Raw genomic sequence first — 22,042 nt, forward strand, 5'->3', positions numbered from 1 at the left:
TCTAAAAAACTACAGGACAATCTCGGGTCATACCATCTGCCAAAAAATTCTCAGAAAAAACCCTTCTAACAGTACTGATCCTCCGCAGTGTCACCACACATCCATTAAACGGTCCCAAATGGGTCCACACTTACAAATCTTCTGCCAACCCCCAATGTCATCCTTTCAGAATTCAAACATAAGAGGAGCTTGACATTACATACCAGAACACAGAGGTGCTGTGTTCGATGCTGTACAGATCTCTCTTCTCCTCCAGTTGTCAGAATGGGAAGCAAAACATTTAACTACATTAACAATAAAATGTTTTGCTTCCTGTCTGCACTCTTGTAAAACAGAAGGATTCTGCTTTTTGCTAATGGTTGCAAATACTCAGTTGCATTCCATCATGCCAGTGTTTCAGTGGGTGTGAAGTGTTCTTGGAGATATTATTCACTGCCATCATTGCATCCTTTGTGCAAAAGGATTCAGACCTGCTGAGCTATGCTGATGACATAAAAATCCTTACCAACATGACACAATGTCAATTCCAACTCTATCACCAATATAAATGCCAAGCTCAACAGAATAGGCTCAACACAAACTGCATGCTTTGAAGTCACAATTTTTTATGGTCTCAAACAAGCACAAGTTCAATAGTACAGAACCTAACATGGAGATTTCCCAACAAAATAAAATACAGGAATTTCCTAATAATTTTTTTTGCATAACAACTAGTGAATCAACAGCGGGGATTCACAAAAAAAGAATGGAAATGTTGAAAAATTACATCCAACATAATAGCAGGGTTTCCCCTGCACAAAATCTCAAAAATACAGTGTTATGTGAGATCTGCCACAATTCTCTAACTGTGTTAGAGCAAAACCGTGTTGCAGAAGTGCTATGTTATACAGAGGTTGCCTGTGTGTGTGTGTGTGTGTGTGTGTGTGTGTGTGTGTGTGTGTGTGTGTGTGTGTGTGTGTGTGTGTCGTTAATTTCTATTAATTGGTATTTTTATATGTACATGATAAGAAATTGGTCGCTTAATTCAATTAAGTGGTATTTTACTATAGGTATTAGTGTGTATACGGATCAGGTAATCAAGCTAGCATATTTGGGATCTTAAGTCTGTTGGGCCTATAAACGTTAAGTTAATGTTAACATATTAAATTACTATGAAGCAATCATTACTAAATGATAATGAAATGTCATTACTAGATGATAATGAAAATATCTATACTACATGATTATGAAAATATCTACACTACATGATTATGAAGATATCTACACTACATGATTATGAAGATATCTACACTACATGATTATGAAGATATCTACACTACATGATTATGAAAATATCAATATTAAATGATAATGTGCAATGCAATTTTTGAAAAAACATTCCCTCACACGGGGATTGTGAGGGAATGACAAAAACCATAATATACAATTCTATCATTATAAACTTTAAGCATTATATATACATTATATATATATGTATATATAATAATAAGTAAGGTAAGTTCTTTCTATTATTAAAAGTACAGATGTACCCAGCATGTTACAACAGGTTAGGTCTTTATCATAAAGACTTCTAGGTCGGCACCTCCGTAGCCAGGTGGGCAGGAGCAGCAGTGCATAGCACACACTTCTTGATTATACTGGGGTTCGAGCCCATGACCACCAAATAGGAGGATGCAGAAAGGTCAGGGAATGACCACCGCATATCTCCCAGGAGCAATATGGCCTTAGTTGCTAATGCTCCTAAAAAAACCAAATAACAAACAATAACAACTTCTAGGTCTTTGTCATAAAGCAGATCACTACCTTTTTACACTCACAGATGTTTGTGATGCTTGAAAGTTACACAAAATTAAGCATAGCACTTACTGTTAACACTGCAATTAAATATTAATGCAACAACTTACAAAATTGTGAAAGTCCCTCCACTCTGTATTTACATAAAAGCTTGCGGCCTTCAAGCATAATATGTAAACACTTTGTTTGGCAGCATTAAAGGGATGAAAAAATTAGCAAGAGTAAAATATAGCAAAATATAAAAAGTAGGAGGTGGCAGATATGATTAAACCTTTATTTTGAACCTTTATTAAACCTTTATTAAAACCTTTATTTTGACAAAATAAATGATAAAATAAAATATATAAAAACCTGTTTCTGCATGACTTCAATACATTCACTTTGTCTGTATACCCTACTAGGTGTACAGTATAAATTTATTGAAGCAAATCTTAAGTGAATGGCACAAATTCTACATCTGGATCTTCTTCATCTGTAGCTAAACACTTCCTTGCAGGCGATTTGGATGGAATTTTGTAGGCCTAGTTGTTACTCGAGAAGGATTTTCAGTTGATGTTGAAGGCTGATCTAAGATTTGGGAGGATGCTGGTCTTTTATGAAAGTAGGAATCAAATGAAGTTTGAATTGTGGCTCTTCTTTTCTTTTCTCTGTAGATTTCTATATAACAGGCATATTGATCTAAAATACTAGCAATTACTTTGGAACTTCTTTCAAAATTGGGATCTGCCTTCTCAAAAATGGACCTAGCTCCTTCTAAAAGCCTGAATGCTTTTGAAAGTTTCTTGCAAGTTAGTTCTTTAGGAATGGGATTTGATACATCATCAGGATGAGAATCCTCTTCATTCTTCCTAAGCTCTTCAAGTTCTAGAAGATCTAATGCATTAAGGGCTTATGCCTCAAGCTGTGAAAGAGTTAGACTATGTATATCTTAGTGCACTTGCATCATTTATACACAGCCAATTATAGATTAGCAAATTTGCAATAGCGGCATCGTTTAAGTTACGACGAGTTGCCATATGGCAACTCATTGTGAAGGTATTCACAATATGAGATGCAACTTAAATGATGCCGCTATTGCAAATTTGCTAATCTATAATTGGCTGTGTATAAATGATGCAAGTGCACTAAGATATACATAGTTCTAGAAGATCTTCATTACTTAGGGGCTGTGAATGTAACCCAAGCAGTTCAGTAACATCTTCAGGCTCCACTTCTAGCTGTTGTTTTGGTTTTTAGGAGCATTAGCAACTAAGGCCATATTGCTCCGGGATATGCGGTGGTCAGTCCCTGACCTTTCCGCATCCTCCGTATTTGGTGGTGACGGGCTCGAACCCCGGTCTAATCAAGAAGCGTGTGCTATGCACTGCTGCTTCTTCCCACCTGGCTACGGAGGCGCCCCACTTCTAGCTCTAACTGCCTTGCCCTATCTACAATATTTGTAGTAGCCTCCTCCTCATGATTTTCAAATCCTTCAAAATCATCAGTAGTAAACTTCACAACTTCATCCAAACACCTTTAAGTGTTGACTATTTCACTTCATCCTATGCATCCCTAATAGTCGATGCCGTTCAAGTTTGTGAAGCATTTCCTGAATTCTTTTACTACATTTGCTTTAGGCGTACTATCAAATTCACTGTCTATTTCAGCTACAGCCTTAGCAAATGTTCTCCTTGGTAACATGATTTAAATGCAGCAATAACACCTTGGTCTATTGGTTGAAGCAATACAGTAGTATTTGCAGGGAGGAAAATTACTTGAACGTTTGGGTTAAGGTCATCTAATGATTTAAGGTGGCCAGGTGCATTATCCAAAAGAAGTAAAATTTTTAAGGGAATTTTCTTTTCTGTACAGTATTCCTTAACTAAAGGCACAAAGTAATTTAAAAAACCATGCTTCAAAAAGCGATGCAGTAACCTATGGCAACATCATAAGTTGGTCCCACTGTATAGAATTTAAAAACAGTCTCAGACCACTGTAGCCACCTTTATGAAAGCAAAGAACCTTCCCTTTATCCCTGATGGTAGTTACATCTTTATGTACATTGCACATCAGTACATTGTGATCACTGCCACCTAGTGGTTCCTTTATCTGCAAATTCTTAATGCATAAAGAATCACTGCTGATAATCACATCAAGAGTATTACCCCCTCTGGTTTCTGAGAACATGCTGCTGTAGAAAACAATCATCCAGTAAATCCACAAAATTCTTGCTAGTGTGCAAGTGATCAACCCATGTGTTCCAGTTTATATCTGGGAAGTTAAAATCCCCATTATAAGACATTAGCAGAGGCATATGATGCAAGAAAGCAAGCTTATTCAGCATCAGCCAAAAAAAAAAAAAAAAAAAACTCCACTCCCATTTCACCCCTCCGTTCGTTCGAAATACCTGTCCAGTTGAGCTTTATATTTGTTTAGGCTATCAACTTCAACAACAAGTGATGGAAGTCGGTTCCACCAACCAACCACCCGCTGGCCAAAGGCAAATTTCCGCACATCTATCCGACATCCGTCCTTCCTCAATTTGAATTTATGCCCTCTGAGGTGATTATTCTGAGCAAGATGAAGAATCCCATTGGCATTGAGCATGCTCAAACCATTCAAAGCCTTATACACCTCTATCAGATCACCTCGCCGGTGCCTAGTCTCCAGACTCTGTAATTTGCAAAACTTAAGCCTTTCTTCGTAAGAGCAACCCTTTGTTCCATTCACTAATCTTGTTGCCCTTCTCTGTACCCGTTCCAGCAGCTCTACATCCTTCTTGAAATGAGGCCTCCAGACCTGTATACAGTATTCAAGGTGTGGCCTGACCATTGCCTTATACAAGGGAATAATCACCTCCTTATCCCTGCTAGAAAAATTCCTGTATATCATTGACAAGACACCATGAGCTACTCTTGCAGCTCGTCTGCACTGCTTAGAGAACTTCATATCTGCCTGCACAATTACCCCCAGGTCCTTTTCATTCTCCACCACTGTCAGTGTAGTACCGCAAAGTTGATACGTTGCTCTGGGGTTACTGTTTCCCATATGTAGTACTTTACATTTGTCAATGTTAAACTTCATTTGCCACCCTCAGCCCATCTGTTCAACCTTTCCAGATACTGTTGCAGCAGCATAGCGTCAGTAGTGTCCTTAACGACCCTGCCAACCTTTGTATCATCTGCAAACTTGGACATTAAACTTGATATCCCATCATCAATATCATTCATAAACACCGAAAACAATAACGGACCCAACACTGAACCTTGAGGAACTCCACTAATAACATTAGTCCACGTTGAGCAGTGTCCATTGATTACCACTCTCTGTCCTCTGCCACTCAACCATCCCCTTATCCATAGCAGCAATTTGCCTCCAATGCCACACTGCTCCAATTTGTGCAGCAGTCTTCCATGTGCAACAGTATCAAAAGCCTTTCTAAGATCCAAGTATATAATATCAAAGTTATTCCCTGCATCCAGTTCTTTTGTGACTACATCATAGTATCCAATCAAATTGGTCAGGCAAGACCTGCCCTTAACAAAACCATGCTGCGTCTGAGCTATAACTGAATTCTTGTCTAGATGTTCCTGCAGTGCTTCTTTAACCAGTGCCTCCATTAATTTACCTGGAACAGAAGTTAAACTAACAGGTCTATAATTACTTGTGTCAGCCTTTGATCCTCCTTTGTGAATTGGGGTTACATTTGCACATCTCCAGTCTATGGGTACCTCCCCTGAGTCCAAAGAAGCTCTCATAATTATGGCTAGGGGTTTGCATACTTCCTTTGCTGCCTCCTTTAATATAACTGGATAGATCCCATCCACCCCAGGTGCCTTTTTTATATTTATCCTCAACAATCTCTCCTCCACTTTCCCCTCAGTTATTACAAAATCATCCAGCTCACTGCCAATGTTTACTTTACCTACATCATTCTCCTTCCTGAATAATTCCTCATGCGTGAATGTAGATGCAAAATACTCATTTAGATTGTTAGCCACCTGAGCAGGATCCTCAACTGTTGAACCATCAATATCCAGTGGACCAATCTGATTCATCCCTTTCCTTCTCGAGTTCAAATATGTAAAGAATTCTTTTCTGTTTTTCTTTGCATCCTTTGCCAAGGATTTTTCGTAGTCTGCCTTTGCCTGCCTAATCTCCTTTGTGACTTGGTTACAGACCAACTTATATCTATCATAGGCTTCCATGTCACCCATTAATTTGTATGTATCCCATGCATTTTTCTTCTCTGCCACATGTCTCATTAGTTCATCTGACAACCATTTAGGCCTAAACCTTGAACAATATTTCTTAGTTGGTATGTAAAGCCTGGTAGCCTCCAAGATTAGTTCCTTGAATGCTTCCCATTTTGAGTTTGCTGTTGGTAACATCATCAGTTGGTCCCACTGTATAGAATTTAAATACTGTCTCAGACCATCATAGTCGCCTTTACGAAAACAAAAACCCTTCCCTTTACCTCTGATGGTAGTTACCTCCTTGAGTAAATCCCACTTCAACACACTGTGATCACTGCCACCTAGTGGTTCATTTATCTGCAGATTCTTAATGCATGAAGAATCACTACTGATAATCAGATCAAGAGTATTGCTCCCTCTTGTTGCCTCACGAACATGCTGATGTAGAAAACAATCATCCAATAAATCCACAAAAGCCTTGCTAGTGTGCGAGTGACCAACCCACAAATTCCAGTCAATATCTGGGAAATTAAAATCCCCCATTATAAGACTCTCTGATTTACTGGCCCACTCTATTTCCCTGTACAATATCTTATTATACTCATCAGAGTCATTAGGCCTATAGCACACTCCTACTCTCAATTTTGATTTCCCTATGCTTATGTCACACCAAACTGACTCGACACTGCCCTGTCCATCGATGTCGACTGGCTTCACTTCCTTGGACTTTATGTGTTTCTTAATTAATAGCATAACCCCTCCTCCCCTCCTGTCCTGTCTATCCTTTCTATACACATTGTATTCCCCAAATTCCAGTTCCGCATTACTTATATCTGTGTGACACCACGTCTCTGATATCCCAACAATATTTTCCTTTGATGTTTTGAGCAATACCTCAAATTCATCAAATTTATTTACCAAACTCCTAGCATTGGTGTACACGCAGGTATACATGCACCTGTTTCTATTCTTAGCTACCCTAACACAACCCATGTGTTTACTTGTACCGCAATGACTACCAGCAGTCTCTGAAATATCCTGCATCTTGTTTTTCAGGTTTCTGCTCATTTCAATAGAAGCAGTGCAAGAATCACTTCCACCTCTGCCAGTGGCTACTGTTAATCTATTAGTCCTTGTATCCCCCCCAACTAGCAGTTTTCCGACCCACCTAACACTGCCTCGACAGCATCAGCAAAAATTCTTGCACCCTTTCTATTTAAGTGTATCCCATCCCTGTAGAAGCAATCTCTCCTGTTAACAAGTACAGTCCAGGCTGAAAAAAATTCTACCCCTTGAGCCTTGCACAATACCTCCAGGGCCGAATTGATCGACAAGGCTCTCATCATATACTCCCTCCTATCGTGTCTGGGCAGAATTGCAGACACTTTCAAGTTCAACCCTAATTCACGGCTTTTTTTCAACAGTGACCTGTACTTGCTAAGTAATTCCGCCGGTCTCCTACTCTTAATATCATTAGTGCCAACGTGTACAACTATATCACCTTTTGTGCCCTTAAAAGATGATATCCGCTCTACAACGTCATCAACCTTTGCCCCTGGCAGACATACCCTGGTCCTATTCCACCTATCCTTTTTACAAAGCATGTTCCCCGTTTCCCTGACAATAGAGTCACCAACGACTACTAGTTCCTGTGGGACCAGCGCATTCTGCCTAGGGGGCTGCCTCTGTGTTGCCTGATGACCAAGTGCAAGCTCTGGCGTTGATGTGGGCAGCTGAGAGCTTGATGGGCCCCTCAATTTATTTCCTTCGAAGGCATCTACCCTGTCCTTCAAGCTCTCATAAAGGCCCATAACAACGCTGAGTTGTCGCCTGATTTCCTTGCACTCCTTACATCGTGCACACACAAAGACATCCCCCTTGGCAGTATCATGTCCCGTACCCGACTGCTCCGCAAACATCAAGCAAACAGTGCATTTTAAAAGACTGTGATTCAGAGGGCAACTGCCCCCCTCAGTTCTCCCCTGAACCACAGCACTCCCATTAGCTTGAGCCTTTTGCTTTGTTGCTCTGGTCAGAGTCATGATTCCGATTTAATTCAATAAAATTCAAAACAAAAATTAAATCCTTAAGTTATATCCCAAAACAGTTATGTTATATATATTTTTTTCGGTATCTAGTGTTTTCTACGAGTTCCCTTTATACAACTTCCGTATCACGTGTACCACTATAGTTATGTATTAATTATTTGTTACGATTAAGTCGTTATATATATATATATATAGAGTTAAAAATACAATTTAATTGACAATAAAGTTTATCAAGATTAATAGATTTACTGATTAATTGACAATATTATATTATGCACTATACTACACTAAGCTTATGCTATCGTGTAAAAATGGCGGGAATTCATGAACGATATTTCTACGGACTCGTAAGTATTGATTAGCTTCCAAATCTCGCTATCTCAATTTAGAATAAACTAAGGATCCTGACTAGGTCTATAATCTACTTATAGAAGATAATAAATCGACTAAATTTGGTTAAAAAAAAAAAAAAAAGACCTCTCGTTCAATTTGTGACACGTGGATTTGATACCGTTACCGATACTAAGTAATATCTACAAAATCTCTGTCTAAATTAAACTTTAAACTAAGTATCGTAACTAGGAATATAAAGCTACTCTAGAAAATAAGTTAATATGACAATTTAAACTAATAAAGCAGAAAATAAATCAGGAAAAACTTCTCTGTTTCAAGAGCTTTAAGGAGCAACGTCTGCACAGGCTAACCTCACACCCAGACTCAATCAAGTCAATCTGATTTATTGGCCCACTATTTCTTTGCAAAATTGTTCATTGTACTCATCAGAGTCATTAAGCCTATAACACACACTCCTACTCTCATTTTTGCATTCCCAGTACTTATATCAAACTAACTCAACATTGCACCATTCATTCATATAAACTGGACGAATTTCCTTAGATTTTGTGTTTCTTAAACCCTCCTACTTTCCTATCCTAGCTATCCTTTCTGTATAGCTAGGATAGGAAAATCCTATATAGCTGAATTTGAATTTGGGGTGTACAAGGTACACCCCAAATTCAAATTCTGTACTGCTTATATCCACCTCTGATGTCTTGATCAGCACTTCAAATTCTTCAAATTTATTTACTGTACTCCTGGCACTGGTGTACATGCAAGTATACATGCACCTGTTCTTACACCTAGTTACCCCAACACAGCCCATGTATTTACTTGTTCCATGGTGACTCCCACTAGTCCTTGAAATCCCTAGCACCTTGCTTTCCAGGCTGCTCATACTAACAGAAGCAGTGCAAGAATCACTTTCACCTCTGCCTGTGGCTATTATTAATCTAATAATCTGTGAATCCACTCCCCAAGCTAGCAGTTTTCTGACCCACCTAACATTGTCTTGATAGCATCAGCAAATATTCTTGCACCCTTTCTATTTAAGTGTATCCAATTCCTGTACAAGCAGTCTCTCCATGAGCCTTGCACAATCTCTCCAGGGCTGAATTGATTGACAAGGCTCACATCAAATACTCCTTCCTGTCGTGTCTGGGCAAAATTGCAGATACTTTCAAATTTAACCTTAACTCACAGCTTTTTTTGTTAAGTAAATCTGCAGATCTCCTACTCTTAATGTCATTGGTGCCAACGTGTACAGCAGTATCACCTTTTGTAACCTTAAAAGAGGATATCTGTTCTACAACATCATCAACCTTTGCCCCTGGTCCTATTCCACCTATCCTTTTTGCACAATATATTTCCTATCTCCCTGACAATAACTGGCTCCTGAGGGACAAGTGCATTCTGCTTTGAAGATTGCTGATATGTTGCCTGATGTACAAGAGTGAGCTCTGTACATCAGGCAACATAACATGACATTGAGTTGGGCTGCTGAGAGCTTGTTGGGTCCCCCTTTTTAATTCCTTCAAGAGCATCTACCCAACCCTTCAAACTGTCATAGATGCTCATCAGGATGATGAGTTGGCACCTAATTTCTCTCTGCATCTAGCACACACAAAGACATCCTCCTTGGCTAGATCACATCCTATTCCAGAAAGGTCTGCAAGCATTTCACAAATTGCACATTATTTTTTAAGCTGTGATGTGTTGGAGAATTGCCCCTTTGGTTCTCCTGAGCCACAGCACTCCCACTACTTTGTGCCTGTTGCTTTGCTGTTCTAGTCTGGGGAATGATTTCTGTTTGAATACAATTAACTGATTAACAATGAAAAGGAATAAGATTTATAAATTTAATTGATTAGGTGACAATACTATACTAAGCTAATAGATTCTTAAATGCAATGATATGTATTACGCTGTCTAGTTTTACATTATATCTTGCACTAATAAGTTTGAAATATACATTACGCTATACCGTAATGATCATAGTGTTAAATTAACTATATCCTTAGCTAAATTCAAAATATATATACCCAAAAGTGATTAGGAGTTATAAGTTAATTATAATATATAACAAAATTATCCAACTAATGCCAACCTAATTGATTCAAACTTTAGAGCTACCTATTTACCCCACTTAAAAATTTGAATTCCCCTACCACTCTATACTGTAACAATGGCGGAAGATTTGAATAATATAACAGTTCTATGTATATTAAGTAGTAATCTACAACATTTCTAGCTAAATTAAAAATAAAATAACTATAAATAAAATAACTGGGACTATAAAGCTACTTATAGAGTATGATTTAATGCGACAGTTAAGTCAATAAAATGGCAAAAGTCTTCAAAAACATGGATTTCTTGGAGAGGCAGAAGCAAACCTTAAAAAAAAAAAAAAAAATAAAAAAAAAAAAAACTGAGCTTCTTGAAAAAGATTCAAAGGTAGAAAATACACCTGGCAGAAGGCTACCACACAAGGAGAGACTTCAAATATGTCAGCTGCAGAGATTTGTATTAGTAATGGCCATTATTAATACTAATCTAATACTGATAGTAGCCAAAAAAAATAAAATAATAATAAAATAAAAGAAAACCTTTTAAGGCTAAAGCCTCACATTGCGAGCAAGTTTACTGACCTATAAGATAGTGCCGTTGCATCATTTTAACACACAGCAATCTACTAAAGTAGTACAAAAGTGGCATCATATAAGTATATCTAATATTGTGAATGCCTTCATGGGTTGCCATAATATTACACTACCTCAAATAAGTAATGCTTCAATATTCTCAGCGGATACCACCTCCCAGACGGCCCCATTTCAAAGTTTGTTGGCTTCTCCTCAGTGGGTGGGCAGGTGCCCTGGTTTTGCAATGATGACAACCCAGTTGTGAAGTATAACTCCACAATATCAAATTATAGCAGGGTGCTTAATGATTTTGTAATATCTGAGAGCAAAGTGGAGGAGAAATTGTTGAAGTTAAACATAAGAAAGGCACCTGGGGTGGATGGGATCTATCCAGTTATATTAAAAGAGGCGGCAAAGCAACTAAGCAAACCCTTAGCCATAATTATGAGAGCATCCTTGGATTCAGGGGAGGTCCCCACAGACTGGAGATGTGCAAATGTATCCCCAATTCACAAAGGGGGATCGAAGGGTGACACGAGTAATTACAGACCAGTTAGTTTAACTTCTGTTCCGGGTAAAATGATGGAGTCACTGGTTAAAGATGCATTGCAGGATCATCTAGACAAGACTGCAGCAATAATTCAGACACAGCATGGGCCTACCAAATTTGTCTTGTCTGACAAATTTGGTAGGTTATTATGATGTGGTTACAAAGAACTGGATGCAAAAAATAATTTTGATATCATATATTTGGATTTCAGGAAAGCTTTTGACACTGTTGCGCATGGAAGACTATTGTAAAAATTGATTGGAGCAGAATGGTATTAAAGGTAAGTTGCTACAATGGATAAAAGGATGGTTAAGTGGGGGAAGACAGAGGGTGGTAATCAATGGGTGCTGCTCTTCGCGGACTAATGTTATTAGTAGAGTCCCACAGGGTTCGGTGTTGGGTCCTCTGTTGTTTTGTATATTTATCAATGATATTGATGAAGGCATATCAGGCTTAGTGTCAAAGTTTGCAGATGATACAAAGGTTGGCAGGGTTGTTAATGACAGTAATGGCAGTGTGCTACTGCAACAGGATCTAGATAATTTGAGCAGATGGGCTAAGAAGTGGCAACTGAAGTTTAACCTTGACAAATGCAAAGTACTGCATATGGGTAGAAGTAACCCCCAGAGAAACGTATCAACTGTGTGGTACTAAACTTAAGGTGGTAGAAAATGAAAAAGACCTGGGAGTAATTTTGCAATCAGATATGAAGTTTTCTGAGCAATACAGACAGGCTGCCAGGGCAGGGCAGGGCAGGTCATGGGGTTTTGTCAATGCTATATAGGAATTTTGCTAGCAGGGAAAAGGAGGTGATTGTCTCTCTGTATAAGGCAATGGTCAAGCCATGCCTTGAGTACTGCGTACAGGTCTGGAGACCTCATTTTAGGAAGGATGTAGATTTGCTTGAGCATGTACAGAGAAAGGCAACAAGATTGGTGAAGGAATGAAAGGATCCTCTTACCAAGAGAGGCTTAAATTCTGCAAATTGCAGTGGTTGGAGACTAGGCACCTGTGCGGTGATCTGATTGAGGTGTATAAGGCCTTGAATGGGTTGAGCACGCTGAATTCTGATGGGATCCTTCCACTTGTTCAGATACAAACCTAAGGGGGCATAAATTCAAATTAAGAAAAGACAGATGTAGAATAGATGTGCGGAAATTTGCCTTTAGCCAGTGGGTGGTTAATTGCTGGAACAAACTTCCATCTGTCGTGGAAGTTGATAGGTTGAATAAATTTAAGGAGAACTGGACAGGCATTTGGAGGGAATAGTGTGATTTTTTTTTTTTTTTTTTGGCTGATGCTGCATAAGCTCATACACTTGCTTTCTTGCATCACGTGCTACTGCTACTACTACTACCACCAATATGAGAGATGCCTGAAGGTGTGCAACTGGTAATCAGACTGAAAAATCTCCTTTGAAGCATTACTTATTCGAGGTAATATCATGGCAACTTGATGTGAAGGTATTCACAATATGAGATATACTTAAATTATGCCAATTTTGTACTACTTTAGTAGGTTGCTGCATGTTAAAATGATGCAATGGCACTAACTTATACGTCAGTAAACTTGCTTGCAATGTGAGGTTTTAGCCCTAAAAGGCTTTCAGTCTGATAACCAGTTGCACACCATCAGGCATCTCTCATATTGTGGAGTTATACTTCAAAACTGGGTTGTCATCATTGCAACACCAGGGTACCTTCCCACCCACCGAGGAGAAGCCAACAAGCTTTGAAACGGGGCTGTCTGGGTGGTGGTGGTGGTATCCGCTGAGAATAAATAACAATAGTCTTCTCCATTGAAGTGTTACTTATTCGAGGTAGTGTAACATAATGGTAACTTGTGAAGGTATTCACAATATGAGATATATTAAATGATGCCAATTTTGTACTACTTTAGTAGGTTGCTGCATGCTAAAATGATGGCACTAACTTATATGTCAATAAAATAAATAATAATAAAAGAAAAGGAAATAGACAACCTATGCATTTCCCTCCACCCAATCCAGCTGACCTTTGAATTTCCCCAAACTGTCAGCCTCTACCACCCATGTAGGTAACTTATTCCAGTAATTTATAACTCACTGGCTAAAATAAAACTTCCTGCAATCCAGTCTAAACATCTCCCCGCTGTAACTAGAATTTATGGCATCTAGTTCTAGAATCATTTGTAACCATGAAAATTTTGTCCTCATCCATTTTACTTTTGCAGCACAGAGCCTTAAACACCTCAATCAAGTTTTCTCTAAGATGCCTAGTTTCCAAGCTCTGCAACCCACATATTGAAAGTTTTTCCTCATATGGATGCCCTTTTGCCGATCTCACCAGGCGAGTTACCCGTCTTTGGACACTTCCTCTCCTGTCTGTATACATTGTACAGATCTCACTTCTGTCTAAATAATTACCTTTACTGGACCACCCGAATCTAACATCATCCAATACTGACTGCTAACACTGAATGTCGTAGGATGCTGACACTGTCACAGTATGGTATTAGATCCTGGAGTAGATCTGGATGGCCCACTTATGGCACCATTTGCTGACATCATGCTTGGTGTTGGAAACACCAAGGCACCTCAACACTCAGCTCTAGAAAAGTTAGGTAGATGGGCTGAGAAGTGGCAACTGAAGTTTAACATTGACAAATGCAAAGTACTCCATATGGGTAGAAGTAACCCAAGAGAAATGTACCAACTGTGTGGTACTACACTCAAGGGGGTGGAGAATGAAAAAGACCTGGAGGTAATTGTGCAGTCAGATGTGAAGTTCTTTGAGCAGTGCAGATGGGCTGCCAGAGCAGGTCATGGAGTTTTGTCAATGATATATCTCTCAAGGTCTACTGCTAGCAGAGACAAGGAGGTAGTTATCCTTTTGTATAAGGCAATGGTCAGGCCACACCTTGAGTACTGTATACAGGTCTGGAGGCCTCATTTTAGGAAGGATGCAGGAGTTGCTAGAATGAGTAGAGAAGAGCAACAAGATTGGTGAGAGGAGCAAAGGGGTGCACTTACGAAGAAAAGCTTAAGTTCTGCAAGTTGCAGCATCTGGAGCCGACCAGGCTAACCGGGTGGGTAAAGTGCCAGCCTTGCAATCCAAAGGTCGCGGATTCGAATCCCACCTCAGGCTTGGATAAAAGTACTGCAAAAAACCTTGGAAGGTGCATTATAGGTACATTATATGTACATATAATGTACATATTTATTGTACATATATATAACATATATATATATCATCATCATCATCAGCCATTTTCAATCCACTGCAGGATGAAGGCCTCTCCAGCAACTTTCCAGTTCCTTCTGTTTTGAGCACTGGCCATCCATTTACTACTCAAAAACTCATGAATTTCATCTATCCATCTCCGCCTTTGTCTTCCAGGTTTTCTTCTAGCTCCTCTTGGATACCATTCTGTTATTTTTTTAGTCCATCTGTCATCATGTCTTTGAGCTATGTGTCCTGCCCAAGACCATTTTAGTTCTTTAGTTTTGATAAGAATGTCCTTTACTTGAGTTTGCTGCCTAATCCATGTGTTTCTCTTCTTATCTAACAGTCTGATTCCCAATATAATTCGTTCCATTCTTCGCTGTGTAGTTCTCAGCTTCTCTTCCATTCTTTTGGTGAGTGCCCAAGTTTCACTTCCAAAAGTCATGGTGGGGAGTATACATTGATTCATTATTTTACGTTTCAGACAAACTGGGATATTGCTCTTCAGTATGTGACTATATTTCCTGAATGCTATCCATCCAAAATTTATTCTTCTCTTGACTTCCAGCCATTTATCATTATTACAGCTAATAACTTGTCCCAGATAAGTATATGACTCCACCTTTTCAATTACTGCTCCTTCGATCATTATTTCTCTTTCCGTGGCATACTTGTTCATCATTACTTTTGTTTTAGCCATATTCATCTTTAGTCCAAAATCCTTACTAACTGTGCATAACTGATTAAGATTTTCCTCTAATTCTTTGGGATCGTGGCTTATGACCACAATGTCATCTGCAAATCGTAAATGGTTTAGGTACTCTCCGTTCACATTGACTCCTTTCTGCGACCAGTCTAATCTTCTGAAAGCTTCCTCAAGGGCAGCAGTAAACAGCTTCGGAGATATTGTGTCTCCTTGTCGAACTCCTTTCTCGATTTTAAATTTGCTACTGTCTTTGTCTAGTCTAATAAAGGATGTAGCACTCTCATATATTTTCTTCAAAATCATAATATATGGAGTATCTATGCCTTGTCTTTCCAGTGCACGAAACATTGCCTTATGCTGTATGGAGTCAAATGCCTTTTCATAATCCACAAATGCCAGGCATAATGGTGTTTTATATTCATTTGCTTTCTCCATTAGCTGTGATATTACGTGAAGTTGATCCATAGTTGAGAATCCTGTCCTAAAGCCAGCTTGCTCTTTCGGTTGATTCTCATCAAGTATTCTTTCTAATCTGTTAGTAATGACCCTTGTGAACAACTTGTAAATATGGGATAACAAGCTAATTGGTCTATAATTTCCAATTTCTGATTTATCCTCCTTTCTTATGCAGCAAAACTATGATTGCATTATTCCACTGCTTAGGCATCACACCTTTTCTAATGCACTTTGTGAAGAGCCTTGCCATTTTTTGTGTTATGTCTCTTCCTCCCAAATTTAACAACTCTGCCTTATGCTGTATGGAGTCAAATGCCTTTTCATAATCCACAAATGCCAGGCATAATGGTGTTTTATATTCATTTGCTTTCTCCATTAGCTGTGATATTACGTGAAGTTGATCCATAGTTGAGAATCCTGTCCTAAAGCCAACAACTACAGTAACTTCATCTTCCTCCGGGGCTTTCCGATTCTTCATTTTCTTCAATGCATGTTCTACCTCATCAGGAAGAATATCGGGTATATCGTATGTGTTGCTACTTTGCAATCCATCTTCCCCACTGCTGGTATCATTCCCTCGCTCCTTGTATAATTCTCTATAGTAGTCTTCTGCTATTTGAATTATGCCTTCTCTGCTGTTTATAAGTACACCATCGCTATTCTTCAGTTTCGGTATCATTTGTCTTTCTGTATTACTGCTCATGGCTGCTGATTTAAATCCTTTGTTTTCCCTTAATGCTTGTTCTACTTTTCTTGTGTTAAATCTTCTTATGTCCTCTCTGAGTCTCTTTCTAATGGCTTTGCATAACTCAGTATACTCAATTTTCTCCCTGTCAGTGTTTTTCTTGCTCTTCATTTGTCGTCTTTGGTTCATCATGACAAGTGTTTCTTGACTAATTTTTTCTTCTTTGGATTTCTGTTTCCCTATAGGTTTCTTGGGCTTTATCACTTTCAGAAAGTTGTAATATTCCTCGTCGATATCTTGGTCCTGAGCAGTCTGCAGAAGCTCAAACTTGTTCTTAAGTTCCAGTACATACTGCTTTTTCTCCTCCTCTGTTATTTCAAAGACCTTTGTATTATTTACTCGAGTCAGTTTTTTCCTTTCCTTTCCTACATCTATATCAAGTGTACATCTTACCATTCTGTGATCACTTCCAACATTTACCTTATTCAGGATGGTAACATCATTCACAATATATCTTCTGTTAGTGAGGATGAAGTCGATTTCATTAGTTGTTAATCCATTTGGACTCTTCCAAATGTTATATATATATATACATACATACATATATAATATCAGTGTAAATACACCATAGTTAACCCATAGATTTGAGCTACGATTGTAGCTTAGAAGGCATCGTTTTAATTTTATCTCATAATGTGGTTGCCTTCACAACAAGATAGCTACTATTGAATTACTTCAAATAAATAACGCTTCTCTATTAGAGAAGACTACTGTTATTTATTTTCAGCGTACCACCAATAACAGTAGTCTTCTCTAATAGAGAAGCGTTATTTATTTGAAGTTTATTTATTGTTATTTATTTTCAGCGTACCACCAATAACAGTAGTCTTCTCTAATAGAGAAGCGTTATTTATTTGAAGTAATTCAATAGTAGCTATCTTGTTGTGAAGGCAACCACATTATGAGATACAATTAAAACGATGCCTTCTACGCTACAATCGTAGCTGAAATCTATGGGTTAACTATGGTGTATTTACACCGATATTATATAGTTAATTATCAAAACCCATAAGGATTATGCCTAGTGCATTTAATTTTCCAAATATTATCACCACACCCTTCTGGCATCTCTCATAATGTGGATATAACTTCACAACTGAGATTGCTTGTTGTATTACCTACCCGCCCACTGATGACAAAGCCAAAAAGCTTCGAAACGATCGTCTGGGTGGTGGTACGCTGAAAATAAATAACAGTAGTCTTCTCTAATAGAGAGTTATTTATTTGAAGTAATTCAATAGTAGCTATCTTGTTGTGAAGGCAACCACATTATGAGATACAATTAAAACGATGCCTTCTACGCTACAAACGTAGCTCAAATCTATGGGTTAACTATGGTGTATTTACACCGATATTATATAGTTAATTATCAAAACCCATAAGGATTATGCCTAGTGCATTTAATTTTCCAAATACATACATATATATATATTTTATGTACATACATATATATAATGTACATGTACATACATTATTGGAAGGTGCATTATATGTATTATGGCCACAGAAGCCGATGCGCCAACAACTACCAAAAAAAAAGAAAAAAAAGCAGCATCTGGAGAATAGGTACCTGCGAGGTGACCTGATCAAGGTGTATAAGGCCTTGAATGGTTTGAGCAGGCTCAATTGCTGATGGGATACTTCCGCTTTCTCAGATTAAGAAAATGAGGGGGGCATAGATTCAAACTGAGGAAAAACAGTTATAGAATAGATGTGTGGATGTTTGCCTTTAGCCAGTGGGTAGTTGATAGCTTAAATAAATTTAATGCTGAACTAGGCAAACATTTGGAATGACTGGATGGGTGAAATGGGAAAGGTTTTTTTTTTTTTTTTTTTGTCTGATGCTGTATAAGCTTGCTTTCTTGCATTATATGCCTTAATTTGATCCCATCAAATTAAGGCATATTTGATTAATTGCATAATTAAGGCACTGATTTGATAGGATCACCGGGGAACTCAGAGGTAAATGAACCCTGTATAAATAGGGGACAATAATGACTATTTTAGGATGCAGACAACCCCCACTTGGCTGGTGAGAATAGCAAGTACCACTGGCCATCTGGGTTAGACCACCGAGTGCCTCACGCATGTTGTTTAGAATGAACTGTTTCGTAGTTCTGGGCATCTTACAGGTATCGCCCTTATTATCATATATGAGATGACTGGAGCACTGTGGGTAAAAGCTGTAGAATACCCCTAGGTCTGGAATTCACCCTTGCTGGTCCACGCATTCCTAAGGCCAGGATGTTAGTTTTTTCCCTGTGTCTGGATGCTACTGATGCCTGACTGGGCGTGGGATGGTGACATCCCTTCTGGAGGGTGTGGGATATCAATGCCCACGTGGGCTTTACCCATGACCTTTATTTCCCCTCTCACTCAGGGGAGTGGCCTCCCAGATCCCCTTCCTTATCTACTTCCTTTTCAAATCCCTAAGGTAGATGATTCCACTTACATTCTGTTACTTCTACTTCCTCCTTCCCCCACTTTATTCCCTCCTCCTTTTCACTAGTATAAGGATCCCTTTCCCTATAACTTTACTTCCCCTCAGGTGGGCTCCCAAATCCCACTTTTGCCAGGTGGCTAGCCCACCTTAACTTTACCTCTTCCCCTCTGGGACAGGATGGGCTTCCTATTCCAGAGGTTCCCCTCTACGGTCATTGCTTTTCAACCTGGCTACCTTTGCTACTGCCCCCACTGTTCTCGCCCTCTTTTATCCCCTCCCCATCTTTCTTTCTTATTTTTTTTTTTCTTTCTGAACCCTCCCTGGCGACCCCAGGGTTCACCCCATCAAAGCCTATTTTTTCTTACTGACCCAGTCCGCTCCCTGTGGCAAAGATGGCAACTAGGGGTTGGTGGTTTCAGAGGCCCCTAGGCTAAGAGGCCAGATGAACAACATACCAACACAATCTACACTAACCCTTCACAAACACACACCAACTCACACTATCTGGCCTTTATAGAGTACTTTATACGTCTCAAAGTACTAATTGTGGAGGAGGGGGAAACCCCAGGTGCCACTAGTCAAACTGCACTACACACTATATATATACATTGTACTCTCCATATTTAAATTTTGCATCCCTTATATCTCTGAATGATCATGTCTCTGATATCCTCACAATGTCTGCATTTGTTAACTTCACCAGTACTTCAAATTCCTCAAATAATTAGCATTAGTAGAGGCATATGATGCAAGAGAGCAAGCTTATATAGCATCAGCCAAAAAAAAAAAAAAAAACCCCCTTCCCATTTCACCCATCCATTCACTCCAAAAGTTTGTCTAGCTCAGCCTTTAATTTATTTTATGCCACAATGACAGATGGAAGTTTGTTCCAGCAATCCCCCCCCCCTTGACGTGGGCACCTGTACGTGGTGAGGGGCCCAGTGACGCTGCTGGACTTCCAGACTAGCATCATTGGGATCGAACACCCACAGCCTAGGTTCCAGGCTGACATCAATGGAATCCGGAGTGTTTGCTGTGTGCTGTGACCCATGGAAATTCGGAAAAGGGGGATCCTGGTTGAGGGGCCCAGTTTCAATACACCACTTTGGCCCCTGCTTCGACAAGATGAGTGGTCCTGAAAGGCCGGCTAGGATCAATCGGCTAAGAGGCTCGCCTGTGAGGGTTAACCGTGTCAATGCCATGCCCCTACCCCTCATGGTCCGAGGGACAGGATTCAAGCTAGCGGCAGTGCAGGTATGGTGTCTGGGTAGTCCTGGCGTTCCACTCCAGAGCGCATTTATTGCATGCTGGGTAGTGGGCGTCCCTTTGGGCTCCGTGGTGGGTAGGGAGCCCGGGCACTGAACCATTTCAAAAATTCATGAATCCTGATAAACTTACTTCTTCGGGGCCCAACCTAGTCCCTACCTGCAAATATAGACGAAGACACAGATAGCACTATTGCTACAAAGAGGCAGCGAACTGAAATATCATCAGGGCCTGTTCCAAGGTTTTTAATTATACATTCCACCAGCGAAAAACCAATTGGCAAAGTGTCACCCTTCTTTATACAGAAAGGGTTAGATGGGATAGCAGGTTCACACAAATCGGTTAAGAGGCTCAGTTCTGGTGACCTCTCAATTGAAACTAAAACTGACAGTAGTCTGAGCAGCTACTCCGAGCAAAATCAATCGGTGGAATACTCATAACAGTGACACCACATAGAACACTGAATTCATCGACAGGTGTCATTTCAGAGTGGGACCTTCTCGACATTATTGAGGAGGAAATCTGCTCAGAACTGAAACCACAGGGAGTTATGCCAAAATGAGAATTAATGCACATAGAGATGGGAAACTTATTAAAACTAGAAACATAATCCTGACTTTTAACTCACCTAAGTCTCCTGATGAGATTAAAGCTGGCTACATCGTCCAGTACGTCCATATGTTTCAAACCCTTTATGGAGTTTTAAATGTCAGAAATATGGACATTCTCAAATGGCCTGCCGTGGAGTCCTTGCATGCACTTGATGTGGTGCAAAGGACCACGAAACAACAGCATGTTCAGCCACAAAACCCACCTGCATTAACTGCGAGGGAGAACATCCAGCCTACTCACGAGCATGCCACAGGTGGAAAGAAGAAAAAGAAATCCAACAGCTGAAGGCAGAGCTGAACATATCATACCAGGAGGCAAGGAAAGTGGTGAAATCTCTAAATATCAACAAACCCACCTACACCCAAAAGGCATCTCTGTCACTGGATAATTTATATGCATCCCATGCATTTTTCTTTTCTGCCACGGGTCTCATTAGTTCATCTGACATCCATTTAGGCCTAAACCTTGAACAGTATTTCTTAGTTGGTATGAAAAGCCTAGTAGCTTCCAAGATTAATTCCCTGAATGCTCCCCATTTAGAATTTGCCGTTGGAAACATCATCAGTTGCTCCCACTGTATAGAATTTAAAAACTGTCTCAGACCACTGTAGTTATCTTTACAAAAGCAAAACCCTTCCCTTCCCTTTATCCCTGATGGTAGTTACTTTTTCTTTTTATTTTTGTTAATTGTTGGCACATTGGCTTCTGTGGCCATAATGCACCTACCAAAGTTTTTGCATTTTACACTGATCCAAGCCCGAGGTGAGATTCGAATCTGCGACCTTTGGGTTGCCAGGCAGGCACTTTACCCACCTGGCTAGCCTGGTCGGCTATGGTAGTTACATCTCTGAGTAAATTCCACAGCAGTACACTGTGATCACTGTCACCCAGTGATTCCTTTATATGCAGATTCTTAATGCATGAATAATCACTGCTGATAATCAGATCAAGAGTATTACTCCCTCTATTTGTCTCTTGAACGTGCTACTGCAGAAAACAATCACCCAATAAATCCACAAAATTCTTGCTAGTGTACAAGTGACCAACCCAAAGGTCTATATCTGTGAAG

At 39.5% G+C, this 22,042-nt stretch overlaps 1 protein-coding gene across 1 annotated transcript in view; it reads right to left on the reverse strand.

Moving 5' to 3' along the window:
* Nucleotides 1–22,042, reverse strand: part of LOC150086997 (F-box/WD repeat-containing protein 9-like) — a 148,940-nt gene that overhangs the window by 47,309 nt on the left and 79,589 nt on the right. The window lies entirely within an intron of this gene.

This window comes from Mastigoproctus giganteus, chromosome 4 (genome assembly GCF_048544385.1).
Source record: "Mastigoproctus giganteus isolate SK-2022 chromosome 4, ASM4854438v1, whole genome shotgun sequence".
Lineage (NCBI taxonomy): Eukaryota > Metazoa > Arthropoda > Arachnida > Uropygi > Thelyphonidae > Mastigoproctus > Mastigoproctus giganteus.